The following is a 15,143-nucleotide window of genomic DNA, read 5'->3' as shown; positions in this document are numbered from 1 at the left end:
CCTTTAGTCCCGGTTCGCTTACGAACAGGGACAGAAGGGGCTCCATGTGGCCACTGCGGGGCGCCCAGGCAGGAGGACCTTTAGTCCCGGTTGGTAACACCAACCGGGACCAAAAGGCATCCACGCGTCAGCATCTGGCAGGAGCTGGGGTTTTTGTTTTTTGTTTTGAAAGGGGTGGGGGGGGGGGGGGGGGGTGGGGGTTTTGGAGGGTTAATTTAGGGGTTTCATACTGTGTTAGCTAGCTAATAGAGAGAAGTGTCCTCTCTTTCTCCGTGCTTGGTCGACGCTAGCTACTATACATATAGAGAGAACTCGACACGCTAGCTAGTAAGCAAATGAAGGAACCATTAATTACACAAGATTGTCATGAACATATACAGAGAGGAGTGACCTCTCTTTCTCCGAGAGATTGGTCGAACAACAAGTTTTCGTATATCTACCCGACGCTACTAGCTACATATATACAATATAAGATCTCTTACAATCCCTAACATCTCATGTCTATCAATTTCCACATGGTATTCTCCCGCTTTATGTATGACGTGGTCAAGAAAGAATCCCGCCAATTCCTCTTGAATTGTTCATATGCGATCATGTGGTAGGAGTTCATCCCGCATCTGCCAGATCTAATTTGAAGAAGGGGGTCAATACATATATATGAATGAAACTCAACAAAAATGATGGTAATAAAATAAAATTGTGAATATTATTGCTTACACACTTCATATTTTTTTCCAGAGTAGCCCCGCTTAGAGGCCGTCGCGTTGTAGATGAACTCGCAAACGTAGTATCCACAAAAATCATTCCCGGCTACCTGCCACAAGCACTTTACGAGAAATAGAGTTCAATCAAACTGATAATCAAGCATGATAAATGGTATTGATCAAACTAGAATCAATGGAAGACGCGCGGAACTAGCTAGTAGTACTTACTTTCGGGTGTGTAAATCACAGCTCCCTCGGCAGTGCCGGAACAATTCCGCTGAACTCTTTCGAACCCTACCAGACAAAGAAAGTAATTACTTGATATCAAAAAAATGAACAAAGTTGTCGATATAGTGCGATAATGATCGATTGAACTTACTTCTGGAGCATTTCAGTTATGTCCGCATAGTCCTAGGGATCTTTTCGTCTCGAGTCTAAGACAGTTACTACTCCCCGCTCAAGCTTAATCTCTAGCAGAATAAAATGGAAGCTGCGCACGCATGCATAACTCATCAATTACATTACTAGAACCTCGACTAAGGGAAACCGAATATGCACAAGACAGTAACACTCACTTGAAGTTGTAAGGAAAGAGTATTTTCTCTTTGTTTTGATTTTTAAGCAACGAATGTAGCAAGTTGTCCTCGGTATATGTGACTCTGCTTTTAACCGTCCATTCATGTATGATATTTGGGTTAATGAACCCAATGTCATAGATTTGTGCTTTTCTGCATTCGACGATCTTCAATCTGCATAATATAGTGAGGATAATTATATATACATGCAATGAAATAGCTGAGCTATATATAGAGACTTAATTACAGAAGTAGTACTTACAGACAATAGCAAGTAACGAGTGTTTTGTTGAGGGCCTTTTAATTGTATAACTGGAATAACTCGTCAAATTCAACAGACAACAGATCAGTTCCAACGAGGTGGTGCTCCTCTTTAATTCTCAGCGTCAAAGTTTCCTTCCCAGACTCGCTGCAGGTTTTCATGTACCATTCATGGAATCTTTGCATCATCGTTGTTAGAGGAGGATGATCAGGTTTGACGAGAGGCTGCCCGTACTGGTATCTGAATTCGTCAACCTCCATTGTTTCGAACTCCACATCATCGCTCAGGTAATCAGCAGGATTGGTACCGGGCACCATCCCCGGATGATTAGCGACGATATTGCTAGACACCTTGAGCGGGGGGCACGATTGGTTCGCCTGTTCGCCGAGCTAGGGATTTTTTCCCAATTCTTCGTTCTGCTAACTTTGCATCACTGGAAGTACTTTCCGACGCCGCGCATCTTGATATGTCTTTTTAAGACATCGGACATAGTTGGAATCCGGCGAAGGCGGTGCTGGTCGCTTCAGGACATCGATAGTGTGCTTCGCTTTCACCGGATCTATCATCTCCTTCGGAGGTGGAGGTTTATTTGCAAAGTCCCTCACTTCGGCAGCACAGATCTCCTCGTTTTCCTTCTCGGTCCTCTCATATGGTAACTTTTCCGAAGCCTTGAGAGATGGACCGTATCTGAATTGCCCCCCGCCTCTGCTTGTACTGCGAGCCGCCGGAGCGGCGGCGTCTCTTGATAACCCACAAGTATTGGGGATCGCAACAGTTTTCGAGGGTAGAGTATTCAACCCAAATTTATTGATTCGACACAAGGGGAGCCAAAGAATATTCTCAAGTATTAGCAGTTGAGTTGTCAATTCAACCACACCTGGATAACTTAATATCTGCAGCAAAGTATTCAGTAGCAAAGTAATATGATAGTAGTGGTAACGGTAACAAAGGTTACAGTGGCAAAAGTAGTATTTTTGGTGTTTTCTAGTGATTGTAACAGTAGCAACGGAAAAGTAAATAAGCGAAGAACAATATGTGGAAAGCTCGTAGGCATTGGATCGGCGATGGAGAATTATGCTGGATGCGGTTCATCATGTAACAATCATAACATAGGGTGACACAAAACTAGCTCCAATTCATCAATGTAATGTAGGCATGTATTCCGAATATAGTCACACGTGCTTATGGAAAAGAACTTGCATGACATCTTTTGTCCTACCCTCCCGTGGCAGCGGGGTCCTAGCGGAAACTAACGTATATTAAGGCCTCCTTTTAATAGAGTACCGGAACAAAGCATTAGCACATAGTGAATACATGAACTCCTCAAACTATGGTCATCACCGGGAATGGTCCCGATTATTGTCACTTCGGGGTTGCCGGATCATAACACATAGTAGGTGACTATAGACTTGCAAGATAGGATCATGAACTCACATATATTCATGAAAACATAATAGGTTCAGATCTGAAATCATGGCACTCTGGCCCTAGTGACAAGCATTAAGCATAGCAAAGTCATAGCAACATCAATCTCAGAACATAGTGGATACTGGGGATCAAACCCTAACAAAACTAACTCGGTTACATGATAGATCTCATCCAACCCATCACCGTCCAGCAAGCCTACGATGGAATTACTCACGCACGGCGGTGAGCATCATGAAATTGGTTATGGAGGATGGTTGATGATGACGACAGCGACGAATCCTCCTCTCCGGAGCCCCGAACGGACTCGAGATCAGCCCTCCCGAGAGGTTTTAGGGCTTGGCGGCGGCTCCGTATCGTAAAATGCGATGAATCCTTCTCTCTGATTTTTTTCTCCCCGAAAGTGAATATATGGAGTTGGAGTTGAGGTCGGTGGAGCGTCAGGGGGCCCACGAGGTAGGGGGGCGCGCCCTCCACCCTCGTGGACAGGGTGTGGGCCCCCTGACGTGGATTTTTCTTCCGGTATTTTTCTTATTTTCCAAATAGATGTTCCGTGGAGTTTCAGGTCATTCCGAGAACTTTTGTTTCTGCACATAAATAACACCATGGAAAGTCTGCTGAAAACAGCGTCAGTCCGGGTTAGTTCCATACAAATCATGCAAGTTAGAGTCCAAAACAAGGGCAAAAGTGTTTGGAAAAGTAGATACGACGGAGACGTATCAACTCCCCCAAGCTTAAACCTTTGCTTGTCCTCAAGCAATTCAGTTGATAAACTGAAACTGATAAAGAAAAACTTTTACAAACTCTGTTTGCTCTTGTTGTTGTAAATATGTAAAGCCAGCATTCAAGTTTTCAGCAAAGATTATGACTAACCTCATTTGCAATAACTCTCAGGTTTCATGTTTACTCATATCAATGGCATAATCAACTAGCGAGTGATAATAATAAATCTCGGATGACAACACTTTCTCAAAACAATCATAATATGATATAACAGGATGGTATCTCGCTAGCCCTTTCTGAGACCACAAAACATAAATGCAGAGCACCTTTAAAGATCAAGGACTGACTAGACATTGTAATTCATGGTAAAAGAGATCCAATCATAGTCATACCAATATAAATTAATAGTAAAGGATGCAAATGACAGCAGCGCTCTCCAGCTAGTGCTTTTTAATAAGAGGGTGATGACTCAACATAAAAGTAAATAGATAGGCCCTTCGCAGAGGGAAGCAGGGACTTGTAGAGGTGCCAGAGCACGGTTTTGAAATAGAGATAAATAATATTTTGAGCGGCATACTTTCATTGTCAACATAACAACCAAGAGATGGCGATATCTTCCATGCTACACACATTATAGGCGGTTCCCAAACAGAATGGTAAAGTATATACTCCCCCTCCACCAACAAGCATCAATCCATGGCTTGCTCGAAACAACGAGTGCCTCCAACTAGCAACAGTCCCAGGGGGAGTTTTGTTTGCAATTATTTTGATTTAGTTTGCATAAAGCATGGGACTGGGCATCCTTGTGACCAGCCATTTTCTCATGAGTGAGGAGCGGAGTCCACTCCTCTTGAGAATAACCCGCCTAGCATGGAAGATACGGACAACCCTAGTTGATACATGAGCTATTCGAGCATACAAAATAGAATGTTTATTTGAAGGTTTAGAGTTTGGCACATACAAATTTACTTGGAACGGCAGGTAGATACCGCATATAGGAAGGTATAGTGGACTCATATGGAATAACTTTGGGGTTTAAGGGATTGGATGCACAAGCAGTATTCCCGCTTAGTACAAGTGAAGGCTAGCAAAAGACTGGGAAGCGACCATCTAGAGAGCGACAACAGTCATGAACATGCATTAAAATTAATAAACATTGAGTACGAGCATGAGTAGGATATAATCAACCATGAACATAAATATCGTGAAGGCTATGTTGATTTGTTTCAACTTCATGTGTAAACATGTGCCAAGTCGAGTCACTTAAATCATTCAAAGAAGGATACCACCCCACTATACCACATCACAACCATTTTAATAGCATGTTGGCACGCAAGGTAAACTATTATAACTTATAGCTAATCAAGCATGGCATAAGCAACTATGATCTCTAATCGTCATTGCAAACATGTTTATTCATAATAGGCTGAATCAGGAACGATGAACTAATCATATTTACAAAAACAAGAGAGGTCGAGTTCATACCAGCTTCTCTCATCTCAGTCAGTCCATCATATATCGTCATAATTGCCTTTCACTTGCACGACCGAACGATATAAAAATAATAAGAGTGCACGTGCATTGGACTAAGCTGGAATTTGCGAGCATTCAATAAACAGGAGAAGACAAGGAAATATGGGCTCTTGGTTAAATCAACAATAATGCATATAAGAGCCACCTCAACAATTTAATTACGGTCTTCTCCTATCGACCCCCAAAGAAAAGAAATAAATAAAACTATTTACACGGGAAAGCTCCCAACAAGCAAAACAAGAACGGGAAATCTTTTTGGGTTTTCTTTTTAATTATTACTACTACAGCAAGAAAAGTAAACTAACTAAAAGCTACACTATTTTTTTTTGTTTTTCTTAAGGTTTATTAAACACACAAGAAGAAAGCAGGAAAAATAAAATAAACTAGCATGGATATTACAGTGAAAAAGTATGAGCACCGACATCTAGTAATGAGTGTGTGAACATAAATGTAATGTCGGTGAGAAATACGTACTCCCCCAAGCTTAGGCTTTTGGCCTAAGTTGGTTCATTGCCACGGATGGCCTGGCGGATATCCATAGTTGCAGCCAGGGTCGTACTGAGCTGCGACAGTTATTGCCTCCTGAGCTGCAGCGTGGCGGCGAGCTGCCTCCGCCCTCCTCTCGTACTCATCTGCCTCCTCTCTGGTAATAACATATCTTCCTTTTACCTGATAATAAAAGAAGGCAGGAGCAGGGAGAGTAATACGGACAGCACGACGTTTGTCAAAGATTAAGCGATACCGGAGAGGTGATTCATTCCTCTCGATAAACTGGTGGTGGACCATAGCATTATAGTCTAAATAAGTAGGAGGCAACTCAATATCATCCTCACAAATGTCCACACCAAGAAAATCAGCTAAGCGGGTTGCATAAATTCCTCCAAAGAAATCTCCATTAAATCTATTATGGTGCAACCTACGTGCAACAATGGCTCCCAAGTTATAAGTTTTGTCTCCTAACACAGCACTCCTAAGAATACTGAGATCAGGGACACACATGTGGCATGCTTCCTCTTTACCATTTATGCACCTACCTATGAAGAGAGCAAAATAATGTATAGCAGGAAACTGAATGCTCCCTATGGTAGCTTGTGCTATATCTCTCGATTCCCCCACAGTTATACTAGCAAGAAAATTTCTAAATTCAGATTTGCGAGGTTCACTAGCACTACCCCATTGTGGATGTTTGCAAGCAGCGGTAAAATCCTCTAAGTCCATAGTATAATATTTTTCATAGAGATCAAACAGGACAGTTGGAGAATTACGTGAAGATGAAAATTCAAACCTCCTCACAAATGAACTAGTGAGATAGTGGTATTGGCGGCACTTCTCTGCCTCGAAGCTCACAAGATCAGCGTTACGCAAATATGCGTTAAATTCTTCCTTGATTCCCGCTCGATCCATAAAGTTTTCTGAAGGCCATTCACAAGGCCGCACTGGTGCGTCCCTTGGTGGCTCATCGTCAGCATCACGCATTGCAAGCCTGGGTCCTTGCTTCCTTGAAGAACCACCTTGGAACATTTTCCGAAGCATATTTCTTCCTCTGAAAAATTTCTGAAATTTTAGTAACTTCAAAATAAAAGTGAACCAAGCTCAACAAAATTGATAGAAACTACTCCTACAAGTGCCTAGAGCCTATATCAAGCATTAGAACTACTTGGAACCATATAAATTTGACATGCAAGCTCAAGAAGATGGTCACCTAGGCAGCATAAATTTGCAATGAATAAAGCACTAGAGCAAAAACTAATTGGACCAATGGAGGAGTCACATACCAAGGAACAATCTCCCCAAGCAGTTTTGTGAGAGGTGCTTTGAGCAAGGAGATCGAAAATCGCAGCAAAATGAGCTAGAACTCATGCTTGAGCTGGATGGTGATTTTTTTGGGAGGAAGAAGAAGTGTGTGGGTGCAGGAATAAGTGGAGGGGAGCCACCATGGGCCCACGAGGCAGGGGGCGCGCCCAGGGGGGTAGGACGCGCCCTCCACCCTCGTGGCCAGGTGCTTGCCCCTCCTGCTGTGTTCTCAGTGCCAGATATTCTCAAAAATTCTAGAAAAAATCATATTCCATTTTCAGGGCATTTGGAGAACTTTTATTTTCGGGGTATTTTTATATTGCACGGATAAATCAGGAAACAGACAGAAAAATACTATTTTTACTTTATTTCAACTAAATAACAGAAAGTAGAAGGAGGGTACAGAAGGTTGTGCCTTCTAGTTTCATCCATCTCATGATCATCAGAAAGAATCCACTAACAAGGTTGATCAAGTCTTGCTAACAAACTCATTCCAAATAACATGGAACTGGAGAAATTTCGAATAACACTATGTTACCGCAACGGGGATATGCACATCCCTAATAATAAGAATATCATATTTCTTCTTGACAGTAGGAAGAGGAAATTCAAAACCTCCAAAAATAATCGATGGAATTTTTCCAATAGAATTGATACTGTGGACTTGAGGTTGTTTCCTCAGAAAGTGTACCGTATGCTCATTGCCATTAACGTGAAAAGTGACATTGCCTTTGTTGCAATCAATAACAGCCCCTACAGTATTCAAAAAAAGGTCTTCCAAGAATAATAGACATACTATCGTCCTCGGGAATATCAAGAATAACAAAGTCCGTTAAAATAGTAACGTTTGCAACCACAACAGGCACATCTTCACAGATACCGACAGGTATAGCAGTTGATTTATCAGCCATTTGGAAAGATATTTCAGTAGGTGTCAACTTATTCAAGTCAAGTCTACGATATAAAGAGAGAGGCATAACACTAACACCGGCTCCAAGATCACATAAAGCAGTTTTAACATAGTTTCTTTTAATGGAGCATGGTATAGTTGGTACTCCTGGATCTCCTAGTTTCTTAGGTATTCCACCCTTAAAAGTATAATTAGCAAGCATGGTGGAAATTTCAGCTTCCGGTATCTTTCTTTTATTAGTGAAAATTTCTTTCATTTACTTAGCATAAGGATTCATTTTGAGCATATCAGTTAATCGCATACGCAAAAAGATAGGTCTAATCATTTCAGCAAAGCGCTCAAAATCCTCATCATCCTTTTTCTTTGATGGTTTGGGAGGAAAAGGCATGGGTTTCTGAACCCAAGGTTCTCTTTCTTGACCATGTTTCCTAGCAACAAAGTCTCTCTTATCATAACGTTGATTCTTTGATTGTGGGTTATCAAGATCAACAGCGGGTTCAATTTCTACATCATTATCATTAGTAGGTTGAGCATCATCATGAACATCATCATTAGCATTTTCATTAGGTTCATGTTCATTACCAGATTGTGTTTCAGCATCAGAAATAGATATATCATTTGGATTCTCAGGTGGTTCAGCAATAGGTTCACTAGAAGCATGCAAAGTCCTATCATTTTTCTTTTCCTTCTTTTTATAAGAACTAGGTGCATCAATATTATTTCTCTGAGAATCTTGCTCAATTCTCTTAGGGTGGCCTTCAGGATACAAAGGTTCCTGAGTCATCTTACCAGTTCTAGTAGCCACTCTAACAGCATAATCATTTTCTTACTATTCATTTCATTGAGCAAATCATTTTGAGCTTTAAGTACTTGTTCTACTTGAGTGGTAACCATAGAAGCATGTTTAGTAATGAGTTCAAGTTCACCTTTAACTCTAGACATATAATCACCCAAGTGTTCAAGCGTATCGGAATTGTATTTCAATTGTCTACCAAAATAAGCATTGAAGTTTTCTTGTTTGACAATAAAATTATCAAACTCTTCTAAGCATTGTCTAGCAGACTTATAGTGAAGAATATTACCTTCATCAAATCTATAGAGAGAATTTACCTTTACTACCTGTGTCGGGTTATCAAGACCATGAGTTTCTTCAATAGGTAATGGATTAAGATCATAAGTTTCTTCAACAGGCGGTAAATTAAGACCATGTATTTCTTCAATAGGAGGTAAATTCTTAACATCTTCTGCTTTAATACCCTTTTTTTCATAGATTTCTTTGCCTCTTCCATATCTTCAGGACTGAGAAATAGAACACCCCTATTCTTCGGAGTTGGTTTAGGAATAGGCTCAGGAATTGGCTCGGGAAGTGTCCAATTATTTTCATTTGTCAACATATTATTCAATAGAATTTCTGCTTCATCCGGTGTCCTTTCCCTGAAAACAGAACCAGCACAACTATCCAGGTAATCTCTGGAAGCATCGGTTAGTCCATTATACAAGATATCAAGTATTTCATTTTTCTTAAGAGGATGATCAGGCAAAGCATTAAGTAATCGGAGAAGCCTCCCCCAAGCTTGTGGGAGACTCTCTTCTTCAATTTGCACAAAATTATATATATCCCTTAAAGCAGCTTGTTTCTTATGAGCAGGGAAATATTTAGCAGAGAAGTAATAAATCATATCCTGGGGACTACTCACACAACCAGGATCAAGAGAATTAAACCATAACTTAGCATCACCCTTTAATGAGAACGGAAATATTTTAAGGATATAAAAGTAGCGAGATCTCTCATCATTAGTGAACAGGGTGGCTATATCATTTAATTTAGTAAGATGTGCCACAACAGTTTCAGATTCATAGCCATGAAAAGGATCACATTCAACCAAAGTAATTATATCAGGATCAACAGAGAATTCATAATCATTATCAGTAACATAGATAGGTGAAGTAGCAAAAGCATGGTCAGGTTTCATTCTAGCATTAAGAGATTCCTGCTTCCATTTAGCTAATAACCTCTTGAGCTCATATCTATCTTTGCAAGCTAAAATAGCTAAAGCAGCTTCTTTTTCAAAAACATAACCCTCAGGAATAACAGGCAAGTCTTCATCATTACTTTCATCTATATAATCAGTTTCAATAATTTCTTTCTCTCTAGCCCTAGCAATTTGTTCATCAAGAAATTCACTAAGTGGCACAGTAGTATCAAGCATAGAAGTAGTTTCATCATAAGTATCATGCATAGCAGAAGTGGCATCATCAATAACATGCGACATATCAGAACGAATAGCAGAAGCAGGTTTAGGTGTCGCAAGCTTACTCAAAATAGAAGGTGAATCAAGTGCAGAGCTAGATGGCTGTTCCTTACCTCCCCTCATAGTTGAGGGATAAATTGTTGTCTTGGCGTCTTTCAAGTTCTTCATAGTGACCAGCAGATATAAATCCCAAGTGACTCAAAGAGTAGAGCTATGCTCCCCGGCAACGGCACCAGAAAATAGTCTTGATAACCCACAAGTATAGGGGATCGCAACAGTTTTCGAGGGTAGAGTATTCAACCCAAATTTATTGATTCGACACAAGGGGAGCCAAAGAATATTCTCAAGTATTAGCAGTTGAGTTGTCAATTCAACCACCCCTGGATAACTTAATATCTGCAGCAAAGTATTTAGTAGCAAAGTAATATGATAGTAGTGGTAACGGTAACAAAGGTGACAGTAGCAAAAGTAGTATTTTTGGTGTTTTGTAGTGATTGTAACAGTAGCAACGGAAAAGTAAATAAGCGAAGAACAATATGTGGAAAGCTCGTAGGCATTGGATCGGTGATGGAGAATTATGCCGGATGCGGTTCATCATGTAACAATCATAACATAGGGTGACACAGAACTAGCTCCAATTCATCAATGTAATGTAGGCATGTATTCCGAATATAGTCATACGTGCTTATGGAAAAGAATTTGCATGGCATCTTTTGTCCTACCCTCCCGTGGCAGCGGGGTCCTAGCGAAAACTAAGGGATATTAAGGCCTCCTTTTAATAGAGTACCGGAACAAAGCATTAGCACATAGTGAATACATGAACTCCTCAAACTATGGTCATCACCGGGAGTGGTCCCGATTATTGTCACTTCGGGGTTGCCGGATCATAACACATAGTAGGTGACTATAGACTTGCAAGATAGGATCAAGAACTCACATATATTCATGAAAACATAATAGGTTCAGATCTGAAATCATGGCACTCGGGCCCTAGTGACAAGCATTAAGCATAGCAAAGTCATAGCAACATCAATCTTAGAACATAGTGGATACTAGGGTTCAAATCCTAACAAAACTAACTCGACTACATGATAGATCTCATCCAACCCATCACCGTCCAGCAAGCCTACGATGGAATTACTCACGCACGGCGGTGAGCATCATGAAATTGGTGATGGAGGATGGTTGATGATGACGACGGCGATGAATCCCCCTCTCCGGAGCCCCGAACGGACTCCAGATCAGCCCTCCCGAGAGGTTTTAGGGCTTGGCGGCGGCTCCGTATCGTAAAACGCGATGAATCCTTCTCTCTGATTTTTTCTCCCCGAAAGTGAATATATGGAGTTGGAGTTGAGTTCGGTGGAGCGTCAGGGGGCCCACGAGGTAGGGGGCGCGCCCTCCACCCTCGTGGACAGGGTATGGGCCCCCTGGCGTGGATTTTTCTTCCGGTATTTTTCTTATTTTCCAAATAGATGTTCCGTGGAGTTTCAGGTCATTCCGAGAACTTTTGTTTCTGCACATAAATAACACCATGGAAAGTCTGCTGAAAACAGCGTCAGTCCGGGTTAGTTCCATTCAAATCATGCAAGTTAGAGTCCAAAACAAGGGCAAAAGTGTTTGGAAAAGTAGATACGATGGAGACGTATCATCTCTCTTCCGTCGTTGCTGACGAGGCGGAGAAGGAGGCGGAGTGCTTCGACGCGCCGGAGGAGCCGGAGCGGCGGCGTCTGTCTTCTGCCGTTGCTGACGAGGCGAAGGAGGAGGCAGACTGCTACGACGCGCCGGAGGAGGCGGAGTGCCCTCACGCGCCGGAGGAGGCGGAGAAGGAGGCGGAGTGCCCTCATCACTCATCGTCGTCGTCGTCGGAGGAGGAGGAGGAGGCGGAGTGCCATGACTCGCCGGAGGAGGAGGAGGCATCCAGTTTGGAAGCTTGATGTACTCCTTCCGCCATAGACATGTACTCCTCAAAGCATAAACCAGCTGATTCTCCCCTTCACCTGTAGGGTGGTCAAGCTCGAGCTCCTCAAATGCATCCATTATTCCATCCACTGTCACAACAACATAGCCATGTGGAATCGGACGGCAGTGAAAAGTTCCGTCAGCTAGAGGAGGTGCAACAGAGCCGACAGCCGCCTTCAAAGTGAGGTTCTGCCATTTCGTCATAACCTGACAATGTTGAGCCTCCGTGATAGTATCCACGGGGTAGCAAGGAGCCATGAAATCAGGCTCAACAAGCTCCGTGGAAGCCACGCTGCTTCTCCGCTGACATGGCGGGGTAGCTTCTGGGGTAGTTTCGTGCCACTGAGATGGTTAGCCGGCAACTGCAAGTTCCTCTAGCTTTACTAGTCTTGCATTGAGCTTCAGCATTTCACTCAGCTCCGCTTTCCTCTTTCTCTCCCGGCTTCTGTAACCGCCTGCGCCGGGAAACCCAACCACCCACAAAACGGACCCTGGTGTGCCTCGTGTTCGTCCAGGGTGCTCAGGATTCCCGAGGGCCTCAGTCAGCTCGTCCTTCTCTCTGTCAGGAATGAACGTCCCTTCCTGCGCTGCGGTGATATAATCCTGAAACTTCTTGACGGGTATTGCAAGTTGCTTGTCCGTCCAACAACACTCCCCTGTTTCTGGGTCCAAAGTTCCCCCAACCCCAAAGAACCAAGTCCTTGAACGGTCTGGCCAGTTCAATGTCGCTGGTTGGACCCCTTTAGCAAGAAGGTCTTGCTCAGCTTTGTCCCACAACAGCCGGGCTTTGAGGTAGCCACCTGACCTCGTGTGATGGTGATACTGCTTCTTTGCAGCATTTTTCTTGTTTGTCTCTGACATTTTCTTACCCTTATTCGATGTCTTGTAGGCCACAAATGCGGGCCAGTGATCTCTTATCTTCCCATATCGGTCGGTGAATTTTGGAGTCTTCCCTTTGTCGACAAACTTTGTGTTCAACTCTTTCTTCCACCTCCTGAATAGATCTGCCATCTTCTTAAGATCACACGCCTTGACCTTTGGCTCTATAACTGGCTTATTCGGATCCTCCTCTGGCGGTAGGGTGAAATTTGCCTTCAGCGAGGTCCAAAGATCATCTTTCTGTCTCTCATTGACATAAGAAACTTCAGGGTCGTCCTTAGCCGGCTTATTCCATTGCTGGATGCTGATCGGGATGATGTCCCTAACAATAGCTCCGCACTGAGCAACAAATGCGTCCTTGGTCCGCATGAGTTCAATTGGTTGGCCATCGTTCGCGATTTCTATGATCGTGAACCTTTCATCCTGGCGCAACCTTTTCTTCGGGCCTCGTCTCGTTACGGAAGTTTGGCTCGATCCGGAGGGCTATAAAAGAAGAAAGAAGGGTTAATATATGTACATACCAAAACAATTAATGCATCAATTAGTCAGTACAGGCTTAATTAATATATATTCCTCGCCAGACTTTGCAACAATTCCCTCCTCCGTTCGGTCACCGGAGCCGTCATCATGGTCTCCTTCTTCCTCCGCAATTTGGTCACCGGAGCCGTCATTATCATGTCCTTCCTCCTCCATTGTTCGATCACTAGAGCCGTCATCCTCTCCTTCCTGACCATCGGTGTCGTTGAGAAACGACAAGACATCACGTCCGTCGTGGATTATACCCCCAACAACTCTTCTTGTACTAAGTCTTATTGATCCATAGTTTCTGCAAATATTACAACATGGCAATATACAAACATGAGAGATGGATATATTAGTGGCAAACATAGACCTAGCTAGCTAATCACAACAAAGAATCATATGCATATATGAGCAATGGATTAGTTGCGGACCGCCTCTCTCATGCATGTCCGATGTCTGATACGTCTCCAACGTATCTGTAATTTTTGATTGTTCCATGCTATTATATTATCTGTTTTGGATGTTTATGGGCTTTATTAAGCACTTTAATATTATTTTTGGGACTAACCTATTAACCCAGAGCCCAATGCCAGTTCCTGTTTTTTCCCTTGTTTCAGTGTTTCGAAGAAAAGGAATATCAAACGGAGTCGAAACGGAATGAAACCATCTGGAGAAGTTATTTTTGGAAGGAAAGCTACCTGGTAGACTTGGAGTGCACGTAAGGAAAGAAACGAGGGAGCCACGAGGTAGGGGGCGCGCCCTCCACCCTCGTGGGCCCATCGTGGCTCCCCTGACGTACTTCTTCCGCCTATATATATCCATATACCCTAAAAACTTCGAGGAACATAATAGATCGGGAGTTCCGCTGCCGCAAGCCTCTGTAGCCACCAAAAACCAATCGGGACCCTGTTCCGGCACCCTGCCAGAGGGGGGAACCCTCACCGGTGGCCATCTTCATCATCCCGACGCTTTCCATGACGAGGAGGGAGTAGTTCACCCTCGGGGCTGAGGGTATGTACCAGTAGCTATGTGTTTGATCTCTCTCTCTCTCTCTCGTGTTCTTGAGGTGATTCGATCTTGATGTATCGCGAGCTTTGCTATTGTAGTTGGATCTTATGTTGCTTCTCCCCCTCTACTCTCTTGTAATGGATTGAGTTTTCCCTTTGAAGTAATCTTATCAGATTGAGTCTTTAATGATTTGAGAACACTTGATGTATGTCTTGCCGTGCGTATCCGTGGTGACAATGGGATATCACGTGATTCACTTCATGTATGTTTTGGTGATCAACTTGCGGGTTCCGCCCATGAACCTATGCATAGGGGTTGGCACACGTTTTCGTCTTGATTCTCCGGTAGAAACTTTGGGGCACTCTTTGAGGTTCTATGTGTTGGTTGAATAGATGAATCTGAGATTGTGTGATGCATATCGTATAACCATACCCACGGATACTTGAGGTGACATTGGAGTATCTAGGTGACATTAGAGTTTTGGTTGATTTGTATCTTAAGGTGTTATTCTAGTACGAACTCTAGGGCTGTTTGTGACACTTATAGGAATAGCCCAATGGATTGATTGGAAAGAATAACTTTGAGGTGGTTTCGTAC

This window comes from Triticum aestivum, chromosome 2D (genome assembly GCF_018294505.1).
Source record: "Triticum aestivum cultivar Chinese Spring chromosome 2D, IWGSC CS RefSeq v2.1, whole genome shotgun sequence".
NCBI classification, from domain to species: Eukaryota; Viridiplantae; Streptophyta; class Magnoliopsida; order Poales; family Poaceae; genus Triticum; species Triticum aestivum.
The sequence above is the reverse complement of the archived record's forward strand: the minus strand, read 5'-3'. Positions refer to the sequence as shown.